This window comes from Daktulosphaira vitifoliae, unplaced genomic scaffold (genome assembly GCF_025091365.1).
Source record: "Daktulosphaira vitifoliae isolate Bord-2020 unplaced genomic scaffold, ASM2509136v1 Scaffold_3, whole genome shotgun sequence".
Taxonomy (NCBI): Eukaryota; Metazoa; Arthropoda; class Insecta; order Hemiptera; family Phylloxeridae; genus Daktulosphaira; species Daktulosphaira vitifoliae.
Window position 1 is genome coordinate 39,544,740 of NW_026099574.1, and position 23,091 is coordinate 39,567,830.

A 23,091-nucleotide genomic window follows, 5' to 3' on the forward strand; every position below is an offset into this window, starting at 1 on the left:
GCAGGACACAGCTGTTGGGCGGCCAAAAAAATCGCAGAAAAAAAAATTACGCCGAATAAATTATGTTTTATTGTAATATCTATAGGATAGTTATAACGCTTGAGAGTTTGGGAGAAATGAATAGACTAAGCGATATGATTGCCTTAGTAAAAAAACTATCAAAAATTAATTCGTTCCTGGCTAAAAAAATAATGATTTGTCGGATTTCCAACGAGGTTCTATATGAATGTAGACTAAGGGTTAGTGTGTTATATCTGCTCCATGAAAAAAAAAGTATCACGACTTTTGACACTGACAAGGGTGAATATATTTTTTATGAGGTGTTAGACCGTATGAAAGCGCTCCCACCGAGTAAGTCGGAAGGAATGAGATGTACGAATAGAAAAAAAAAATGTCCCAGAAACAAAAGACAATTAATAATAACGCCGAGAAAAAAACAACTGCAACTCACCCGACCCCCGGTCGTTTTAAACGTGTCTTTGTCCCGGCAGAACTAGAAAAAAAGGGTTGACTATTTTTTTAGTTAGAAAAAAAACTTCTCCTGGCAGATGCGATAACGCTACAGCGCATTTGCATAACCGACAAAAAAACTTCTAAAAAAATAAGCGTAATACAAACGACAATAGAGTAGATGGCACAGCATTTATTGAATATAAAAACATAAATCATAGCCATAAATGTTAATTGTACATTAGTCGAAATATTATTTTTCTCAATAAATTCGTTAAAACGTTGAAAAATTAATGGAAAAATATTTTCTGGATGAATTGGTATATAGATGATGACTATGTGTTGTTACTAATTTACAAGATCGCTAAACTCGTTGTGGCCCCTTTGGTATTTCCCTCGTTTTAATTGTAGAATTTCCACTGAGAACACTATTGAAGACAAATATCAAAAGAAATTTCAGTGATGTATACCGACGTGACTGGTGAATTTTTACTCTCAAATATAACGACCAAACAATGGCTGGGTGGTTATTAAAAGTCGCTTTGCTGTACTGCTTACAACCGAATCTCAAAACAACATAATCATGCATAACTGCACTTTTGACATTTTCTAATGGCGTTATATTAAGCCGTCATCCATCTCATATCAAAACTTTTACTAGGAGATGAAAATTTATCACATGTGAATGTAGTTTCTGCGACTTGGAAATTGGTCACTGTAAATTGAAACCTATCAAAAGCTAAAGTACCACTTTTATATTTATCTACTTTAAGTAGCTCGTAAAACGTATTTTTAAGATTTTGCAATGATACCTTTATCTATTTTTGAATCATTAATTTAATATCTAGTTTTCACCTGCATCTAAGTCAATTATAGTTATTAAGACGCCTTGCGTGCATTTCCTTCGTGACCATACAGCCGCAAGAGTATGGAACCTTAAATTTATGACTAGCGTAGGTATCACAATAATGGTATAACAATATACACTTATTTTACTGTTGCCGGCAAGCGGATGAGTGTTATAGGTGTACAGTCGAGTACCCATTTTAATTGATGCGGCATTCATAAAGTATAGGTGTACACACTTGGAACCGGCGGTGTTAATTAACTTCTCGTTTTATTCTTTAACCCAAAGCCAGTCATCTTGGCAATTAAAAAATACCAGTCGCGTTATTGCACCACATTGCTTTCGACTTGCATTGAACTATGGTTTAATTTTAGGAATTTAGCATGTGTCGTAATACAAAACAAAACACTAAAGGAAGTGTAAAGTAGGTACGAAGATTATGATGAGTCTGTTGTCTGGATATTCACGTACGTACAGCAGTTACCGTGCTCGGTTGATTTATTTAAAATATTTTTTACAATAATGGTAACGTAACACCATCACACATGAAAAAGCCACAGTTTAAATTGACACATTTCATTATTCTAAATTCAAAATAGCCGAGGAATAGCTTTCAGTTGAACAATTTACAATATCACAATTTCCAACTTACAGGTTTCATTAGAATCTAAGACATTCTACGATTGCGTTCATTGCTTTCTAAAGATTAATTCTCAAGCCTCTCTTATTCCTGTTAGTTATGTATGTTGATGTCAACTAATATCTATCGCTTTATTATTAAATTTGACGACGCCCTAGAGGATGACAATACGTTAAGTATTGGTGTACCTTCTTGACCATTCTGGACTTTTTCATAGGATGTTACTATCATTCAGCATTTGGGTGCACCAGGTAATTATTTATGATATTACTTTTAATGAAAATTAGCAGTTTGTATAATATTGTTATTACACTGAGATTAATAATAAGGAATATTCCTCGTTCTGCTTAAAGGCTGTGTTTTGATCATTTTTAAATATATAGTGAACAGGGTTGCTAAAATTGTTTTAAAAAAACTTATTTGAAACATAAATAAACAGTTTAACTCGTTTAAGATAAATAAAATCAATGTAATTTTTGAAATTTTTGAATAAACGTGACGGTGACATAAAAGATTTGGATTTATTTTTAATATATTTAGAAAATATATAACAAGTATAGTAAATTCTACTTAAAGTTATCGTATGTTTTCTTGATTAAAATATGAAAAATTAAAGAATTTTCAGAAACAAGAATCTGTACTAAATTAATTAATAACAGTTGTATACATTACATATGTAAAAGTACTTTTTATAAAGAAAAATGAGTTCTACCATGGGTTTTTAATTTTGATTCAAATACACTTTTTTTTTTTATTTTTTAGACAAAATTTGTAAATTGTCAAAATTAATTTATAAAGACTTAGCCCCAATGATATCAAACTATATTACAAGATTTAACTTTTAAGTTAAACCAAGTTGTTCTCTGCTCAAATAGTTTTCATAACATTGGCAAAGTGATTTTGTGTGTATTTTATTTGTTTGAAACTTTCATGTTATAACAAAATATTCTCAACACATCAGTCTATTTTTTAGTCATTAATTTCTTGTTTTACTAGCTAAACTTTGTAAATACATTTGAATGCTTCGTAAGTCATTGTATATGATGATATAATGATTAACAGACACAATTCACAAAAAAATCAATGAAGTTGTTAATCAGACAAATTTTAAGACGAGTAGAAATTTACTATTCATAGTGTAAAACCATTTTTCTAGTGAACTAAAATGATCATTTCTAAAATAAAGTACTGCTCTGAACATTTTTCTTTTCTTTAAATTTAAATTTAATGTTTTAATTATAAATTAAAATTTATGATTTTAACTGGCTTGACTTAAAAATCATCTGCTTATTAAGAATTCTAGTTGAAATTAAATTTAACGAAATAATACGTAAAAATTAGAACAGACGTTTGATGTTAGAAAAACTGTTCATTAGTATTTACACAAGAGTTGAAATTAATCAGTTGAAATTGGTCATAAAGTTTAACAATGTGTTTTCTCACCTGACTGAAGATTTCTTCGTTTGTATAACCTCAGTGTATCCATATTTTTGCTTCAATTAGCAGGATAAAATTCATAACTTCAGGGCATTCTTGGCACGTAAGTAAATTATTTTAACCTCACTAGGCCCAAGGGTACATAATTATTATGTTTTCGCACAAGAACCTGCTAGTTATTTTGACATTATTTATTTCTTCGATTTTATTAACACTAAGCAGTGTAACATTTTGAATATCAAAACGGTCCTTTATATTGTTATTAGTTTATGTTTGTTCAATTATAAACAGTTTGTTTATTATGATGTTTCACTAATTTGTTATGTTTGACTAGTTTCTGCACCCTGTCCTAAGAAGTGCCTTCGATTCCTTTTGACTAATTAAAACACTCGAGGTACGACGAGCATATGTTTATCAATTCAACTGCTAGAATTTGAACTACGATAATGACTAATAACGACCTTTAAGAGCGTATCACGAAGCCCTACAGTACTGCAATTCCTATACGTTATACATGTTACCCCCGAGGGTTGTCCGAAAAATAAAATGTGTATATTATAACGACTTGGCGGAGGAGATACCATCTATCTCTTTTTATTTTACCCTAATTCTCCCGAAGGAGGTGATGATTACGATGACGATAATAATAATGATGATACATTTGTATAGTGCCGTTTACTTTTTTTGTGTATTGTCCAGGTGCATATTATTTCTCGGTCATGTTTATACACCAGCACGCAAACAAAACAACAGTTTGGCGGTCAGTTAGACTATCAGCTACTCGCTATTAAAATAATAACATCACACGAGCGTGTTTCTCCTGTTTTTTTTTTTTGTTTCCTAGGAGGTGTTTTTATTTTTGCACGATAAATGGGACCCGTGGGTAATAATGGTTATGAGATAGTAAAATAAAATTTTATACCACATAAATGTGGTATAATAGTTCTTAATTGTGACTGTGTACAAAGTATAATTTCGCTTTAGTTTAAAAAGAGATATACTACATCACTCACATTATCACATTTTTAAAAAAATTAACTTGAAAAAACCATTGGATATTTTTTTAATACAGACAATTTATGTTAATTGGATAATCAAGTATTAAATGTGTTTACAAAAGTGGATTTTAGTTTAAGTACTCCGACGGATTAACTGATTGTATCGTTTAAAAAACAATATGAATATAATTATATTTACACAACAATTGAACTGTAGTAAGCTATGAAAGTATCGCAACAGTTATTCTTGTAAGTTTTTATCTTTTTTATATTTATACAAATATTTTTTTAAAATCGCAATACAAATTTAAAAAAAATGAAATAAAGTCAATTTTACATTAATAAAGATAATAAACGACACAAAATTTCAGTTTTAAAATTGTCTTATCAACTGGATGTGTCATCGAGACAGGAAGTTTAAAATTGATTTGTTCTCTACGCGAGCCATTTGTTAAATTATATCAGTAAACGATAGTAAGTCATTTTTTAAAGTCACGGTTTTACGTGTTCAACGATCCGTGAGTTGGTTCTAAGTGCACTGTAAGACATTATATATCCACAACGATTAACCTAATATAATTGTGGCGCTTTGGTAGGATGCAACTTATTAACCACATCAATTATTTTCATAAAAAACTATTACCATGATAATTCATTATTACACAAACATAAAATTAAAAAGTGTTATTTTTGAGCTACGATATCTCCGATATGAATAATTTAACAATTAATCTAATTTAAAAATTTAGCAAAATATTTAATTTAAATGTACAATGAGATTTTCGGTCAAATAGTCTTAACGAATCATTCATAAAAAGTCAGTTCAAATAACAAAACTAAGAACCATAACATAATAAAGATTTAATTTGTTAAGATTTTAAAAAATTACTATTTGTAATGAACAGTTTGTACTTTGCTTTGTGCTTTATTTTCCAACCGAAACAAGCATGTTATAATAGATTTTTAAACATTTTACTAATTAATAGTTTATAAGTGAAATATCGTGTTTTACATAGATTTTGTAATTATAATAGACAGATTATAATTTTAGACTATTTTTTTTCGCACAAATATGATTTTTCATTATAAAAATAATTTTTAAAAGCAATTAAAATGAACACATTATATTTATGTTTTCAGCCATAAAAATCATTGTGCTCGTGTTGTCTGTAAACTTTATATAATCTGTCAGTCTCATTCACTTCAATTGATAATGAAACTCGGCAAAAACCACTAAATTGTGTCCGGGACGTAAATCAGATTTTAGTAAAATAAAATGATGAATATTTAATAGAAATATAAGTTTAAAATATTAATTACACTATTTAATAATCAATTGTAATGAAATATTAGAAATAAATGCTACTGTTATTATAAAATAAGTATCAATTAAAAAATAAAAGGGCAACTATGAAGTACAAATTATTCAAAACTGCAGATTACAATCATCTGAGAGAATTCTCATTATGAAATACAGTTATCAATTAACATGATTGAATGTTTTATAACTTATACGTTGACCACGTATTGTATAAATGACACCGTGGTCAATGATCCGTTGTAATCTTTCAGAATGACAAGGAGAGATAGCTTAAGCAGTTAATCGTGTTAGAATATTTTACATGTTTGTTTGTTCTTGATGCTAAATTTGCTGCCCAATTGAATATTCAGGAACTTAGCCAAACCATTTAAAGTTTTGTTCTCCTTTGCAAACTAACAAACGTAAACATAAATACCTTGTTTGACATGTATTGAAATTTATGAACAAAATCACCACAGCCGCGTATTGGGTTTTAGATATTAGATATTCGTGAACGGACCTATTTTATAATATCTGCATTGGTGTTTGTGTGCATTTTTTAAGAAACATCAACCGCACCCAAATACCCCCGTGAATAATGCTAATGAACTCGTTGGTGGGAGGAAGGATAGGTCGGTCTATAAATCATATAGTTGGCATGTTGTGACCACTACTGATGGCGCTCGAGTTTTTGAAAATTAACATAGTAATAACACTTTTTTAGATATTTTTTCTTATTGTGTACTTAATTTTACACATTTCATTGTACACAATTAAGTCCCAACTTAAGTTTTTCGTGACTTGAAGTCAGTGGCTAACGAGTAATGGTTGTTGCTTAATTTTTGCTTCTATAAATGTTGCACAGCCTGTGTCATTTGATAATCAAATTTTGTTTATCTATCATCTATTTAAGTAAATAATAAAAGCGTCTATATTTCTCTGGACAAGTTTTATTATACCGAAATTTTTATTATCATTTTAGTGTCTTCTAAGTTGAAATATTCTCAGAACAAACATATCGACACTACCAAGAACAAAACATGACTTTTCCTTAAATTTCAATGTGCAAAGTAATAATTAATTCCTACATACTATTATCACTTCCGAGAACGGAGAAAAAAGTTTTCCACTGAAAAGCTGTGGTAGAGTTATATGAAACTATGTATTATAGCAGTGTAATGTAGAGCAGGTATTGCATTATGAGAACGAATCCAACGGGGTGTGTTATCTCTGCCGAACACTGTTGTTATCAACTTCTGTTTTCAATTGTACCGTCCTTCTTTTTGTTATAGGTGTGCCCATGTTCAGATAGGGAAAGTTGCATTTCCAAGTTAATTTTTTCCCTCGAATCACGCCAACTGAAGTCTTATTAAATCACACTAGGAACGCGAGGAACGTTTATTACACCGTCGATACATCTTGCATTGGTGGCGATAGGAAAGGGGATTCCTCGTCCTGCCTTCAAAGTATTTCACGAAACGTTAGAGGTCGTTAAGGCTGAAAAGAAAAAACGAGAAAAAAACCCCGTTTCCCGAGAATAATAAAGTCTGCCGTGCCAAACCAGCGCGCGTGTGTGTTTATGTGTAAAGGCGTATCGTTAAAATCCCATCCATAACACGAGAAGCAAGTGCGTAGATGGAAAAGAAATCACCGAAAATCGCATAAAAAGTAAAAAATAAAAGGACAAAAAGTTAAAGGGAAGAGAGGGAGAGTTTGTGACTCTCGGCGACAAGAATATACAATAAAAGAACTTCTTACTCCTCGTTTTTCAATCGGGGGACGAGTAAGCCTGATGGGGTAACGTGACACAAGGTCCGACGGAAGGATGGCTGGAGAGCGGCGAAGGGGAGCGCATGCTATTACTACAGGAAGACCTAGAATGCAGAGGAATGGGGGGAAAAAATGAAAAAAAGTTAATATGTATTCTAAGGCGAATGTCGAAATCACGGTGATGGCTATACGGGGAGAGCGTTGTGAGGATTTTTTTCCCAAACAAGATTAAAGAGAAGCAATTCCAATTTAAAAAAAACAACATAATATGTTGTCTTAAGTATATTAAGTATTAAGCATATTAAGTTTTAATCATATTATACTTAAAAAGTAGATTTTGAACAAAAAAAGGAGTTCTAGGCCATTCAATGATATTACGACGTATGCTCGTTGAATTGATGAATTCTGTATTCTTCTTTCTATGTTTTTAATTTTAATATAATTTTAATGTTTTAAATAAGTATTCTATGTCATGGTGGCAGCTAATACTAATATAGTATAAACACATTATATAAATTATAAAAATAATATAATGTATTAACAAAAAAAAACCATAATTATAAAATAGTTATATAATTTAAATTAAACAAAATTAATAAGAACACAAACAAAGACATATGTACCTTAAATTAAAATAAATAGTTAAACAAAAAAAATTATGCATGATGTATAAACATAACGACAGTAAAATGTTTACAAACGCGTAAGTTGTCTAACTTTAAGAACTAAAAACAAGAAAAAGTCGAAGCGTTACAAGTCTGAACATATTTGAGTAGTAAACATATTTAAATGCAATCTGAAACATAAAAAAAATTTATTGTTATACAATTTAGAGTGTCAAATACTATTTGGCCTCAAACAGAGATGAGGCTTCAACGATTAGACATTTAATAGATTGTTTAATAGACGATGATGTCAATTTAGAGCAAATACAAAGTTTAAAAAACTTCAATAATTTTTTCTTATGTATTCATAACGCTATTCGAAATAGATATGCAAAATAATTTACATACAGAAGAGTTTTTAACAGAATTAATATTACGCCATCTTTAAAATAATAGGTCTAATAGTATTTTGTAAAAAAAAATTTCTATAAAAATCACTCTTCTTATTAAACCTACTTAGAATTTAGTAATAATTTAATTGGGTAATTAATTTTAATAATTTTTAAAATGAGTTGCCACTAAAAAAATGAATAAGTCCCATAAAAGAATATATAATTTTTAATTAAATAATAACACCTAGTTTCAAAATTAGTTACTTTAACGAAAATTTACAAGTGATTATTTTTAAATGTAGAAAATAAAGTAACCAATAAAGTATAAAACTCGATTTACATACCTGTTAATGGGTAAACATGTTTAAAATTGAAAAGGTGATAGTTTTAAAACGACCCAAAAGACCACAGTATTTGATAATCAAAATAATATTTTTATTGGGATGAGTTATCGAAAAAGGTATAAAAATTGCAATATACTGGTGAACTTTAGGGTTGTGTTATTTATAATTATTAACTTAAATCTAATTTTGATAGAACTATATACAAGGTGATTTTTTAATTATTATCCTTAGATACAGATTGACTTTTTATTTTAAATTATTTTGTTAGCGATTATAGACAAACTTTTTATTGATGGTTCAAAATGACGTTCTATTCATCTATATGTGTTAATTTATCCAGTATTATGATGTATATTATGATAAATATGTTTTGGAATAACTTTTTAAGTAACTAATTCAACTTAGCAAAATGAGCTCCATTCCCGGTGCATTATCTTCTATATATAAATAGCCGCCGAAATTAAAAACCAAATAAAAAACGGTAGCATAGTATGGTATATATGACATCATACTATAAGTTAAAAAAAGTTGTTACAACGAATTGTATTCTGTTTGTAAATGGACTACGAAATTAAACAATAACTGTTATTTTTGTTTAAAATATCATGTTTTTTTGTGTTAAAATGTTCTAAATAAATTTGTATTTTAAACTATTTAAATATATATTTTAGGTCAAACGGTATAGTCATATAGAAGAGATGGGTAAGTACTTCCAATTTACCCCCCTTTTTTTTACAATAAAAAAAAAATTAGTTATAAGAAGTGTTATTTATAAATATTTTCGGGAAGAATTTTTATAACTAATGTCAATCTAATAAATACATTATAAGGCCTTCCTTATAATGTACTTATTAGATACTCTGCCCTTTCTATAAATAATGTTCAAGTTACAAATGGTTTATGATAATTTACAATTCCAATTTCATGACTGAAACAATAATTAACTAATGAAGGTCAGAATAATCAAATTAGGAAAGTGAACATTCTTTTTCTTTTTATTTTCATAAACACATATTATCAATTTTGATTTACATATAATTAACAAAATATACAATTATATTATATTTTTTTTAAGTTTCTCTGTATAAATTACATTGTTAAATTATTGAATATTAATTTCATTAAAAATGTAATTACTAAAATAAGTATTATACTTATAAAACCATTAAATTTGTAATCAGAATAATAACCTAATTATCTACATTTTCCTGGCTATATTATAATAATGATATAGTAGTTAATTTAGTTTTAGATAAATTAACAATTCCTTCTAAAATTTAAACAATATTTACAAATTGTATTGAAGTGTTTTTTATGATACTGAATTTTTTAATCATCTCTTGTCCAACTATGCCGCGACCCCACTGTTTTTTTTTTTTTTATATAAAATTGCAAAAATGCCTTAAGAGGGGTATTAATTTGAAGATTGTTAATGGTCACTTTGATCTCCCATTTATTATGTCATTAAAAACCTTTATAGAAAGTTTTGGATAACTTTACGGTTCTTTTAACTGACTCCCTTTTTGTCTGTAGTAATGATTATTCATTTTTTTCAGTGCAGAAATGAAAACGTTATTATACTAGATGATAGCATATCTTGCGCTTGTAATGAAATTTTTTAGTCTTTATTTTATGAGCGTAAATTTTGTACGTTAAATAGAAAGATTAAACTTACGTACTTATTAATTAGAAAAAATTCATAATTTCAAATTTAATTTAATATGTACAGAAATTTCAATTACTTAATTAAATTTAACAAAATTCTTCTACTGTGGTGTAAGTTTTCTTAAGTTGTGGCATAAAAACTGAATTTGAACTGAAAACAACAATTTACAATCGTCAGCTTCACCTTAAGCTAATTAATTAACTGGACATTCCCATCAGACAACACAAACAGACATACCGTTATTTGTTCTATTGAATACTCATTTTAAGTTGGTTAATACATACAATGGTTTCTGTTTAGATGATAGCTGAATTGAAAAGAAATCCTGAATTACCTTTTTATTTTAACGCCTTATACAAACATATAACTATAACCAGTTTTAAATTAACAATAAGATATCGAACACTTATACTCGCGTAAAACAACACGACCATATTTTGCTGTAGACATTGATTTTTATATATATATTTTTTTTTCATTCATACCAATCACATAAAATACATACGTCTTGGAGTTTACTTTATTGGAAGACGAATAGCAAAAATAATACATAAAAATACATGTAATCGGAGAGATTAACTATATTGCGATTTTATAACCTCAAATAGTTTTAATTAATATGTATTTAAGAGTAATGTATGGGTTAAGTATAATTCTAGCAAAACTACTAGAAGTTATTTGAATTTACATTTATTTAAATAATTCGCAAACTAACTCGAACACATTCATGTAGTTATTTTCAAAAAATTTTAATTCTAACAGACACGTATTAGTATAATTATAGTTTATAAACATTATTCTTTCAAATTACTAATAAAAATTATTTATATTTTTTAGGTAATGCTCCCAAACTATGATAAAAATTATATCCAAGAAATTAGAAATTTCGATGTTCACATTTCACGGATAATCACAATAATAATTTGTACGATGGCATTGCTACTTACAGAGTAGTGTACTTAATGATTAAAAAAAAGAGTATCGAATATGAATTAACTGTAATTAATAAGGGCAATGTTTTAATTACTTTCTTTTAGACATTTATTCCAATCAACCTTTTCACATTGATAGCCATTACATGAAGTTGGTAAGAAATGGAATTTTTTTCGAGTGGAACAATATGCGCTTAAAGCATTTATAACAACAGTTGTGAGCGGTTCCATATAAGTACATATAGATATTATGTAGGACGAAATGGTCGAGCCTCGATTTTTATCTCGTGTCACGTCCTATGCAACATTAAACAGACAGACAGGATTTTTAATACTTACTCGGAATCCAAGGAAATAATAATAGCTAAACGGATTTAAACCGGTTATTACCACACAGCCACAGGAGGATGTTGGGGACAAATGATGAGATTTGCGGCTACAAGACGAAGACCACCATAGAATCATCAGCATTTGCGTCATCTTTAAAAAAGTCAGTTGTTCAGTTTTGAAGGAAATTATCGTATTTGTCATACGTTACATTTTTGTAAAACTGAATTTTATTATGTAATTAGTAAAAATACGGTTTCTTTTTTTTATGCATTCCATTAAAAAATTATATTTTTAACTTAACAAGATAATCTAAAGTCACAAAAGGAATTAGCTAGGAATTTCAAGTATGTTTTTAACGGTAATGGATTGAAAAACTATGTTTCTAAGAAAGTTACAGCAAAACTAAGACATATAATGAAAATAGAATGTTCTTTTAATAGTATGGTATTTTGAAGATCGTTGTACTTAACACATTTTTTTATTCTAATAAAAAATATCATTTGAGCTAAAGAGAAGAAAAATGTTTGATCAAAATATTTTTTAATATCTTCAATCATTTTATCAAGAATTTAAACGAAATATATTAAACTCTGAATTTTTTATTTTAAATCCCTGTTTGAAACATACTTTGTTGTTTACTTGTTAGCGATTTTTTAACAACCTTTTCATTTTAAGTAATTTTTTTATTAAAATAAGGTCAATCCATGTCAAATCACCAAGACATGGTTTTACGACTACTTTTCCTTAGGTTTTACCTAAATAAAATTGAAAATTGTTTTTTATGACTAACTATATAATTATGGCGATTTTATTTGAATAAAGTAAAAAATAACAATAATTTAAAATTTACAATACTTTTTAATTTTTTTAATTTTTATATTCATATTAAACTGTAAAAGCCATTGTAAAATTTAAAGACAAGTATGTCATACCTAAAAATATGTTCAAAAATCGGAAGAAACACGCTTTTTTGCTATGTAAATTCAACACTAGCTTCTCTTATTTTTGTTACAATTTCAACTGTAAATATAACTAATAAATATATAAACTATTACTCAATATATAGCTCATGATTTTTTTATAGTTCTGAGGAGTAATTAGATCAAATAATTAGTATAAAATTTAGTAAGATTTTTAGTTCATTTGCAAATTTTTATGTTAATTTCTAATAAAATTTACAAACATAAGTCTCGGCATGACTTAATCTTGTTTTATTATCTGCACAGTCAAATTTTAAAAAACTGCACTTAGATAAAATTGTACAACTTAAAGAAATCAACAGTATCTTATAAAAAGTAAGTCCTATAAATATTTAAAAACTATTATTAATATTAAGATATCAACATAGATTTTACGAGTTGTCTTAATAATTTTTTATTATTCTAACGAAAAAATATTTTTCAGAGAATAGATCATAAGAGCTTTTGGAACTCACTTTAATCGCCTTAGATTTGCTCTGCAGTTTTAAAAGAATACAGTACTAAAGTTTTTTAATATATTAAACAACCATTCTTTTTGAGAACTTTATTTTAAGGAAACAGTCGTTAAACAAAATCTTTATAAATGGTCAAGATAAAATTATTCTGGCTACAATATATTGTTCTATGGAATTGTAAAATATTTAAGTATTATATAATTAAAAAAAGTAATTTAACTCTTATGGATATTACTTATCATCCATCATTATTAATAGTTTATTAATTGGCAATAATACAAAAAATTACGGTGTAAGTCAAATTTAAAAATAAATAAAAACCAATTATATTAAATAGTTAAAAAAAAAAAACTTGTTATATAACATTGCTCGAATTTGTTTAATTCGTATGACCAATAATGACGAACTGGCAATACTTTAAGTGTTACGTCAAGTTTTAATGAAATAATACAAATAATTTTAGAGTGTGTAGTAGAAAAGTAGTAATGACTGATTTAAATTTTTTCGTTACACAAATTTGATAGATTTAAGCAAATAAAATTAAATTAAATACATCAATTTAAAATAATTATTTTGAAATTTTCTTTTCTATTTTAAATAGATGTTTGTAACTTTCAAGATGTTAGTGTCTTTAGTCTATAAAATTTCAATAAAGACGTTCAAATTTTCAAGAAACTTGAACCATTATTGGAATTTACTAAATATGGACACTCTTGACCCATCATGTCCTGATATTCTTCAATAAAAGTTAACCACGTTAAAAAGTTAAAGGTTTCGAGTTTACATAAGTAAGTTTTTTTAATTAGTTCCAAAGACAACCCTAGTTTACTTAGAGGCGGAAAGCCATAAAGACGCACATATAACTCCACAGCGTCTTAACTCTTGTAGACATTACTTATACTCACTACACATGAACCTCTGCAACTGTCCATAACAATCGAAGACGTGAGGCCAATCCTAATTGAAACCATCTGCCGTGTTTATAAACCACAATGTGTATAATCCGAAAAAAGCGTAGGTTTTTATATTATTTTTACTCTATCTGACTATAAGTCCGTCGCTCTCCATTCCCGTGGGCTCCGTCCACCGGATATCCTTAGACTTGTATTTTCCCATCGTCGGGTCGTCGACAATTGAACGAAAAAACATATAAAAGCAATAATTTGTTTGATTCTCTTCCCTTATGGTACACTGTTGTTTTACGATTTGTCCACTGAAACGATTGCATTGTCTGTGTCATCCCGTGCACGACTTGTATAATAATAGGTATGGTGATTTGTTTTTTTTATATAAAATGTAATGTATTTAGAATGTAAAAAGAAAAGTATAAGTTTGTTTTACTTAATTAAAAATAAACAATAAAATACCTTAACCTCAGTCAATTTTCATTAAAGAAACTAAACAAAAATTAGGTCATCCGAGGAACATAAATTTAAATGTTTCTTTTTTTACATAATTGTTTTTCGCGATAGAGCAAAAAAACACGTCCGTGTAACATGCATAGCTTTTAAAGGCACGTGAGCCTTTAGGTCGTGTATTCTGTGCACCCGAGCGCTTTTCATGGATTTTCGAGGGATAAGACAATAACGCAATGCTTGTCAATGCTTTTAATCCGTTTACGGGGTTAGTTTTAATGGATAAAAATAAAAAGACTGCGCCGGAGAATCTCTACAAGTGTCGCATTTCACAAACGTGTATGTGTATTTTTTTCTTTTCGGACAAGGGGCTTAAAACCAGCAGTGTATACACGGTATCTTGTTACCTCTGTGCGGTACGTTTACAAAACACATTGTCCGGTCTCCCAAGCATATATGACTGATGGAAACCTCTGACAACATTGTACACCGTAGTGATATCATTGTATGTATAAGATAAAGTGCTTATTAAATTATTTCGACACCGTTATAAAGTATAAAACGAATTATCTATACCTGCACCTTAAGATGTTTTAAAAATAGTACACGTGGTCGTTAAACAAAGGCAATAAAATTACATTTTTATGCGTTAAAAAAAAACCCAGAAGAGAAATTGGACACATCATGCATAATAATACGTGTAGCCTATGGATATGTGACTAATGAAAATTTTCAAACAAAATGGCCAATAACTCTTGAAAAGACTAAATAGATTTTCGAAATAATTAATGACATGACTTTTTTAGTATTGACTTGAATAGAACATTTTTCGACACATACTCTAACACATTTCAATTAGAATTTGTTTCACAGGAGTTTAATTTTATACTGATTGATCATAATTTTTATTATAATTGAATATGTGTTGTCATCATATTTTAAGTATCATTGTTTAACTTTTAATTTCTAATTCGAATAAATTACACTATTGGAGTAATAACTCTTTAAATAATAAATCCCTTTCCCCCGTCTTTTATCTGCTGAATTCTTTGATGAGTAATAACAGTTATTGAAATTATCTAATATGTTGTATCAGTAAAATAAAATAAAAACGATAAATTTCTACATAAATCGTTGAATCATCAGTTATAACTGATATTCAAAATCTTTGAATGCGCTCGTGTGGCATCTTACCTGTCAATTTGTATCTGTATGACGGCGCTTCAGTGAAATAAACTTACTTACTTGACAATTTAATGTTCGAGGATTCAATTGCGTCTACCCAAATAATTCATTTACTACTATTATAATGATGACAATATAGAGTTGTTGAAAATTATCGTAGGTAACACTCTAATTGAACTGGCAAAATTTTATTGACCATATAAGAGGTACAAAATTTCATATAAAAAGATTGCCCTTACGCTACGTAAAGTATTTATTTAATTCACAATCAAGCTGTCCATTGAATTACAATAAAAAAGCTATATAGGTTTATAAGTAAGAGTTTTTCTATGTATGATAAATTCGATCCATGTATTCTACTGCATATCACACATTCTCCGACCAATTAAAAAAAAAGTTTATACTACATTTTTTATGCCCATAAAAATGCATTTAAAAAATTCTATTTGTTATTATTTTTCCTCACACATGTACACTTGTATAAAAGTGTGCAGAATCTCTGATGCAGTACACGAGACAATTATCAAAAAGTATAAATACGAAAGACTGGCAAAAGGTATTTGATTGTAAGTGTTAGAACATACACAGGTTCTCGAGTCATTTTTTAATGATTGCAGTGAAACATAGGTCAGTGATGCTCGGTAAATATTTCAGTTGCTACAGAACACTGTTATTAAGTCATAGCATTTTACTTCTCCGAGAAGGAATCAATAAAAAATTGGCAATGATTTATATTTTTTCATCAAATTCATTTATCAAGTAAAGGTTTTGTTGCACTTACGATTTGTTATTATAGTTAAGATAACAATTAAATAATTAAGTGTAATCATTTTAGAAAAATTTAGAAAACAACAATTTTAATAAACTTTAGAAATGTTTAAACAAACATCATCGTTGTTAGTAGCAAAAAAACAATTTTTATCTAAAAAAAAACTTGATATATAGTTCTCTTTTATAAACTTAATTTTAATAGTTGAATGATAAATGCATTATTTATTTGTTTTTACATGACGCTTTTTAAAATTTTTCTTTGTAATAGTTGAGAAAATGTTCTTTTATGCATCACTTTTATTTAATTTTTTCTTTATTTCGTTGTATTCGTTGTATACGTGTTACGTCAAATATTTAAGTGAATAACATTTCCATCATATAGAAACATTTAATAATGAAGGTATTTGTTTGATATTTGTTTTCACTATTCATATTTTTCTATTAACTTTTTAAATAAAAACTTCTTTTCAAAAGCTCTAATCACTTTGGTCGTTCAAAAATTTGATGCTCATCAAACATCTGGTCTTTTTATAACGAACTAAAATCTGATTATTTAAAAGTGTTCATAAACAAATCCAATTGTAATAATGTAACATCCAATTATATTACATTATTATTTATGTGTGCGTGATATGAAATCCAAGAGAATTTTCCTGAGTTATCTGAAATTGTTTTATATATTATTTATCATTTATAATTCCCCATAGTAACCCTTATTAAAACGCATACCAATATTTTGCATGTCAATTTTAATTGCCACTAATCAAAATGGTGTCTAGAACAATAACACTGAAATGGAGTATTACTATTGAATAACATAATTGGTGGTGAGTTGTGAGATATGTTTGTAAAGGTTAGTTTTCACTAGAATTTATAATACTAAGCGACTAATATTTAATGTAATTTTAACGGCACAATGCGTCGTTAATTATTTATGCTCATGCAATCTGAAAATTTAATCAAATTTTATAGTTATTACGAATTTAAAAAGTAATCAATTTACCGTCGCTCTATTCAACGGACAAAGAGTTACAGTATATTCACACTGTAAGTGCAACAGGACCAAACCTCTAAGAAGATCGTCTTGAGATAAACGGTTCCAAAGTTTCAACTTTCCATAAGAGTTACACTGTATGTTGCTTTGTTTTTAACATTTGTATTAAGTTCAATTCATCTTTTATAAAAAGTTTCTTTCATATTTACACAGAGAATAATAAACTGTATGAATAACTATACGAGAATGTATAATATCTAAAATTTCTATGCACTCGTAGTACAAGTATTGTCGTTGTTTTGAGAAGTAGCGTGTATTTTGAGATCCACAATATTGTCAATTGAACAGGATGCGGGTCCCAAATGATCAAAAAAAGTCGTAAAAATGAACTGAGTACGCAATTGGGTCCCTTGAAATGTCATTATTATCTGTTAGTTTAATAAACCAGTCAGTTTTATTTTTATTACATTTAGCGCCCACATGATGCATTGTATTTTATAACAACTCCCTTAAATGTCCCATTAATTTAACAAGTGCAATTAATTAATCATCTTTTAAAAATCTGTATAGTTGTGATTTTTTTTCTGAACTTGAGTCATAGACAGCCACGCACTGTCAACAGATCTTTTAAAAAGAGATTTTTCAAATACACTTTAATTATTATAAATATCAAGTAGATTTTATTTTAAAATATCAATACAGTTTTAAATAATGAAAAACGTACTTGACATTTATTTTAGCAGAAATTATTAGGCATCACTTTTATAAGGCCAGAAAATAATATAATTTCATCCTTATAATGAGATAACCATATATATGATACACAGTATTAAAAATAAGACATTATAGAATGAACTTTTAGCTTTTCAATTTGAATAATTTTATTTTTAATTAATTAATTAAATTTTTTATATTTATAGTTCATTGGGTAAATAAATTAATCAGTATTTATATATAATAAACTTTAATTAATTCTTATTAATAACTTGATTGGGTTTTAGATAAGTTCGAAGAAAAAATTATTTTTAAGAATTTTTATTATTAAAATAAGTAATGTTTGCGTTATTGGTGATATAAATGTTTTTAAAAATGACTATATTTTTATAAAAATATTTTGCTCTTTTTGTTTTTATTTAATCGAAGTTATATCTACTCGGATAAACCTAATCTCAAAAGAATTGTCAAGTTCATAAAATGTTAAATTTATGAGTATTTTAAAATTGCAATGATATTAAATTAAAAAATATCTCATCAATAGCCGTAATAGTGTGTAAGGGGGTTTAGTCCCCGAAGAAATTGAGTTATCAAATATTAAGAAAATTATTTATATTTTTATACAAAATAAATTTGATTGGGAACAAATCAATTTATCGCCTTTAAATTTTTATACTTGTTATATTTGCCTATGGTCACATTTAGATCATTTTTTAGCTATAATATAATTATTTCCTTTTAGTTGTGGAAATATCAAAACATTCTTATAGGAGACATACACACGTGTTATATAATGAAGTGTAGTGGTGTAACCACAATAAATTTTAATCTACTTCATATTAAATATTATCAGTTAATTAATAACAGTTTTAGTATTTTCTTAACAATTCCTAAAGATATCATAATGAATGAATAGTGTACTCGAGATCTTATTTGTACGGTATTATTTCTGATGCAATTATAATATTCAACATAAAGTAGTACATGTTCGTGTGGCTTAATGAATAAGAAGATGTTCCAAAGCGTTTTCATAAAAAAAAGTACTGTGAGAAAAATACGAAACTGCATGTTAAAAAAAAATATTTAGTAATCTCTACTATTATGTTTAGGGTCAAAAGGCGTACACCTCATTTATCATATAAGTTTCTACCTATCATACTTGTGCATAGTTAAGAATAGATTTTCAATTAAATACTATTCACGTGGTAGGTGTTGGCATTATTTGAATTTTACATTAAATTAAATGTAATAATGCATACTATCATAGCTGTCGGCTGTCATATTAAGAAAATACCCATGCCATGTGTAGAATCATACGCTTTTAGCGGATATTCGTATGTTTATGACCGTACCCAATGTCGAACTCAATACATCGAATTTAATTTTCATAATCAAATCCTCTTAAAACTTATATAAATGAACAATAAGCGAAGTAAGCTTGATTTTTATGATGCATTCAATTAATTAGTCGAATAAACCAAATAATTTTTGTTAACTATTTTATATTTACAAATAAAAAAAACGTAAATATGTTAAATTTAATTTATTCACGGAACAATAACTAGATATATTAATTGTACCGACTATTTAACTTTTTTATATCCTTAAGCAATCATATTTCAGATTATATTTTTCATTAAAACCCGTAGTAACTTAGGCAATTTTTTTTAGATTTAATTAATTATAAGAAAATTCTGACATATGAACAAAAAATATAAAAAGTTATGACAATTTATAGTTGAAAATATAAAATCGAACATTTTAACTCAAAAATAGCATATTTTTAACTACAGCAACCAAAGAAATCGGTCCGGTGAGAACTAAGAAAATGTGGCGACAGACATAAAAAAAACACATCATAGTAAAATTAATGTCTTCTCAGCTTCGCATCGATGATAAAAATAAAAAAGTTTATTTATCAGCTTAAAACTAAAAAATGTAAAAAATAAAAAATAATTAAATCACAAGTATTACCTATATATATCTCCTACAGCTGAACATTTATTGATACACAATCGTATTAAAACTATAAAACTAATTAAGAACGTAAATAATTACCAAGAGACTAATCTAAGGAATTCAATAGAAATGTTTAAAAATATGAATAATTTAATTAATTGCAATTTTGACCCACTGCTAAATTCATTGTTAAACTTATGTTGATGGACAAATTGTGATAGTCGACTAGGTGATAACGTCACTAAGTTATAATGTCTGTATGTGATAGGTCACTAGGGTTATATAGGCGAGTTTTTTTTTACTATCATATCAGTATGTATTTAGCGCTGATTATGGTAACGTTGTTTCTAAAATACTTAAACACAAGCTTTTTTTAGTAATTTTTGTGGTTTTTAAGTTAAACATTTTAAATATTTTTTAATTTTAAATAATATTAGCCGCAAGTAATACATTTTTTTAATATAAATAATACAATATATTATGACTACGATAACAAATGAAAGAAAAACAAAAAATTTAAAGTCCAATAATGTTTTATATGTTAATTATTATATATTAATATATAATTGATTAATATATATTATTATATATTAATCAAGTATATTTTTGGCAAGGATTTCATTACTTTTTCTGGTTTTCCGAAGTTGATGAAGTTATCTTTAATTCCCATTTTATCCTATTTTATATTTGGTGCCGTAAACATTTCAGGATTATTAAAAATCAAAAGTTTTTCATATGCTACACATAATGATAAAAAAAATCACGATATTTTTTATTTGTCATAGTAGTTTTTAATCTGTATATTCTAATTAGAATATACAGATCGTTATACAGCATAACGTCATTTATATGTTTAATGATAAGTTTTTAAGTAGAAAATATATATAATAGGTAGGTACATTTCTTCTATTATAATTATATACGTTAAAATTTAATGATAAAAATAAGTAAACAATAAAATTAGATAGTTTTATATGACACCTATTTATGTACCTACAAAATGGTACGTACCTACAAAAACCTACCTAACAAAACTTTCTTATTAAATAGTCACAAACAATAGTTTCAAGTAGATTAATTAGGGCACATTTGTGTATATTAGCCCCCTATACATAAGGGAAGCTGTGACATCTTAACATTCCAGCCAGTTCACGCCTGCTGATGGTCCTCGAACGGATTCGACTCAATAAATGACCGATTCTTCAAAATATGTTTATAACATTGTGTGCTTGGAAGGTTTCATTGGACGTTGTATAAAGACAATTTTACGCTTCTCCTTCTTATCTTATACATGAAATTATTTTCGTCATTCTCCCGCTGGATATGCCATTGTGTAGAATATATTTTGATTAAAAACCAGTTTCTAATTACTCGTTATATATTTATAAGATTTAAATTTTGTACCAGGAATTCATAAGGACTAATGTGTGCGATATACATCCACGTGTCTCGAGAAAAGGGCCAGGCGTCTCATTAGCGATTTTCAAGTGGCCAACAACACCAGCATGCTGGACGACCTTAAAATGCTGTGAACTATCACTGTTTCTAAAATTATTCAATAAGATAGTGCAAATGATGTTTTGAAAATATCTATATTCTCATAGGTTCCTGGTACTGAAATATTGTTTTTCATCTGAATTTCTGTATTATCTAGACAACTTTAACGTCGCATTAATTAATTTATTCTTCGAGTTTGTTAGAAGATTTTTTAAATTCAATCGAGCATATATATTTAGCATCAAACTTATTTAGAGTTAACTTCAATAACGAATTCAGGATTTTTACACAGACGGGATTTTTTACGAGAAAATTGGTACTACATCCATCAAAATGTATTTTAAACACACAAATATTACCGCCGTAGTGATTTTCTACCTCTGCTTTTCCTTACTTACAGCCCTCAATGTATTAAATACCAAGTCTGCATATATTTCTGCAGATTTTGAAGATTTAAGTGATTTAATATTTTAAAAAGGAATTGAGATGTGTCAATGTGTTCAAATAAGTGTGGCTGCTTTAAACGATTGACATTTTTAACAAAATACATTTTTTCTCTTTTGAAAAACTTTGAGTATGTTTTATTATCCTGTTTTGTCGTACATTTACAATATAATAAAAAAGTACATAATTTAAGCATAGACGACGTATCACAATATTAAGTCGTTTTAATCGCTGGCTTTACACAATTTATCAAAATTAAAAAGTTGTTACGCTAAAAAATAAAAATACGATTTATGTAAAAATATCTTCAAAACGATTTATTATTATGATATTAATATTTCAATTACAAATTACCTCTAAGTATAAAACTAATAATTAATTCATATAGAAACTTTGAAAGATAAGTCCCAAGGTCGGCTACGAGCGTTTCGTATATACTTAATACAATTCATTATACGAAGCTGTATCCGAGGAATTGAATTGCAACAAGTAACAAATTATTTGATACTATAAGCCGGATTTAATCATCTATATTTTTTTTGAGACATTTATTCAAAAAAAAATAATTAGTTATTAGATTTATAAGCGAAAGACTTTAGAGATCTTAGGAACACTAATTTAAAAGTATATGTTACAAAAGTGAGTTATTTTGAATCGTTTCATAGTCATCCAAAAAACAATTAGTAGTTCTCACTTCTGTAATAAGTGTTTACAAAGTAATTAGAGCTTACAGTTAAGGGTTATTTAATTTCAAAAATGTGAAAAAAAAAATGAAAGAGATATAAAATTAAATTATGTCAGTTTTGAAATTGACAAATTTCGACTAACCCATTCCAGTGACACAGTTAATAAATATCTTTTTTTTTGTACTCTCAACATTCACTGTACCAGTTTATTATTATTGATGTATTTTTTTTTTTTTCAATGAAATTTCTATTGACTTTTTTTACGTGTATTCGGTCTGGCACATAGATTGAAGTGAGACCGTAAATCACGATGTCCCGTTTCCCTTTTTCGCCCCGTTTA

General features: G+C 27.6%; 1 protein-coding gene and 2 long non-coding RNA genes across 5 annotated transcripts in view; 2 read left to right on the forward strand and 1 right to left on the reverse strand.

Moving 5' to 3' along the window:
* Positions 1–1,358: 1,358 nt before the first annotated feature.
* LOC126900740 (uncharacterized) lies at positions 1,359–13,308 on the forward strand. The gene is made up of 4 exons (XR_007702912.1): positions 1,359–2,188; positions 9,455–9,485; positions 11,287–13,006; positions 13,116–13,308. It is a non-coding gene; the product is annotated as an uncharacterized LOC126900740 (long non-coding RNA).
* LOC126900741 (uncharacterized) lies at positions 4,232–5,732 on the forward strand. Its single transcript, XR_007702913.1, has 3 exons — positions 4,232–4,621; positions 4,744–4,846; positions 5,513–5,732. It is a non-coding gene; the product is annotated as an uncharacterized LOC126900741 (long non-coding RNA).
* Positions 7,718–23,091, reverse strand: part of LOC126900718 (uncharacterized) — a 43,790-nt gene continuing 28,416 nt past the window's right edge. The window contains exons 1-2 of one of the 3 annotated variants that reach the window (XR_007702903.1): positions 20,140–20,336; positions 7,718–8,238 (exon numbers count right to left, since the gene is read on the reverse strand). The gene's annotated coding sequence lies outside the window, so the exon portion shown is untranslated. Of the gene's footprint in view, positions 8,239–14,051; positions 15,030–20,139; positions 20,337–23,091 lie in introns of those variants that run through there. The other 2 variants (XR_007702904.1, XM_050676636.1) reach the window with 2 other exon arrangements.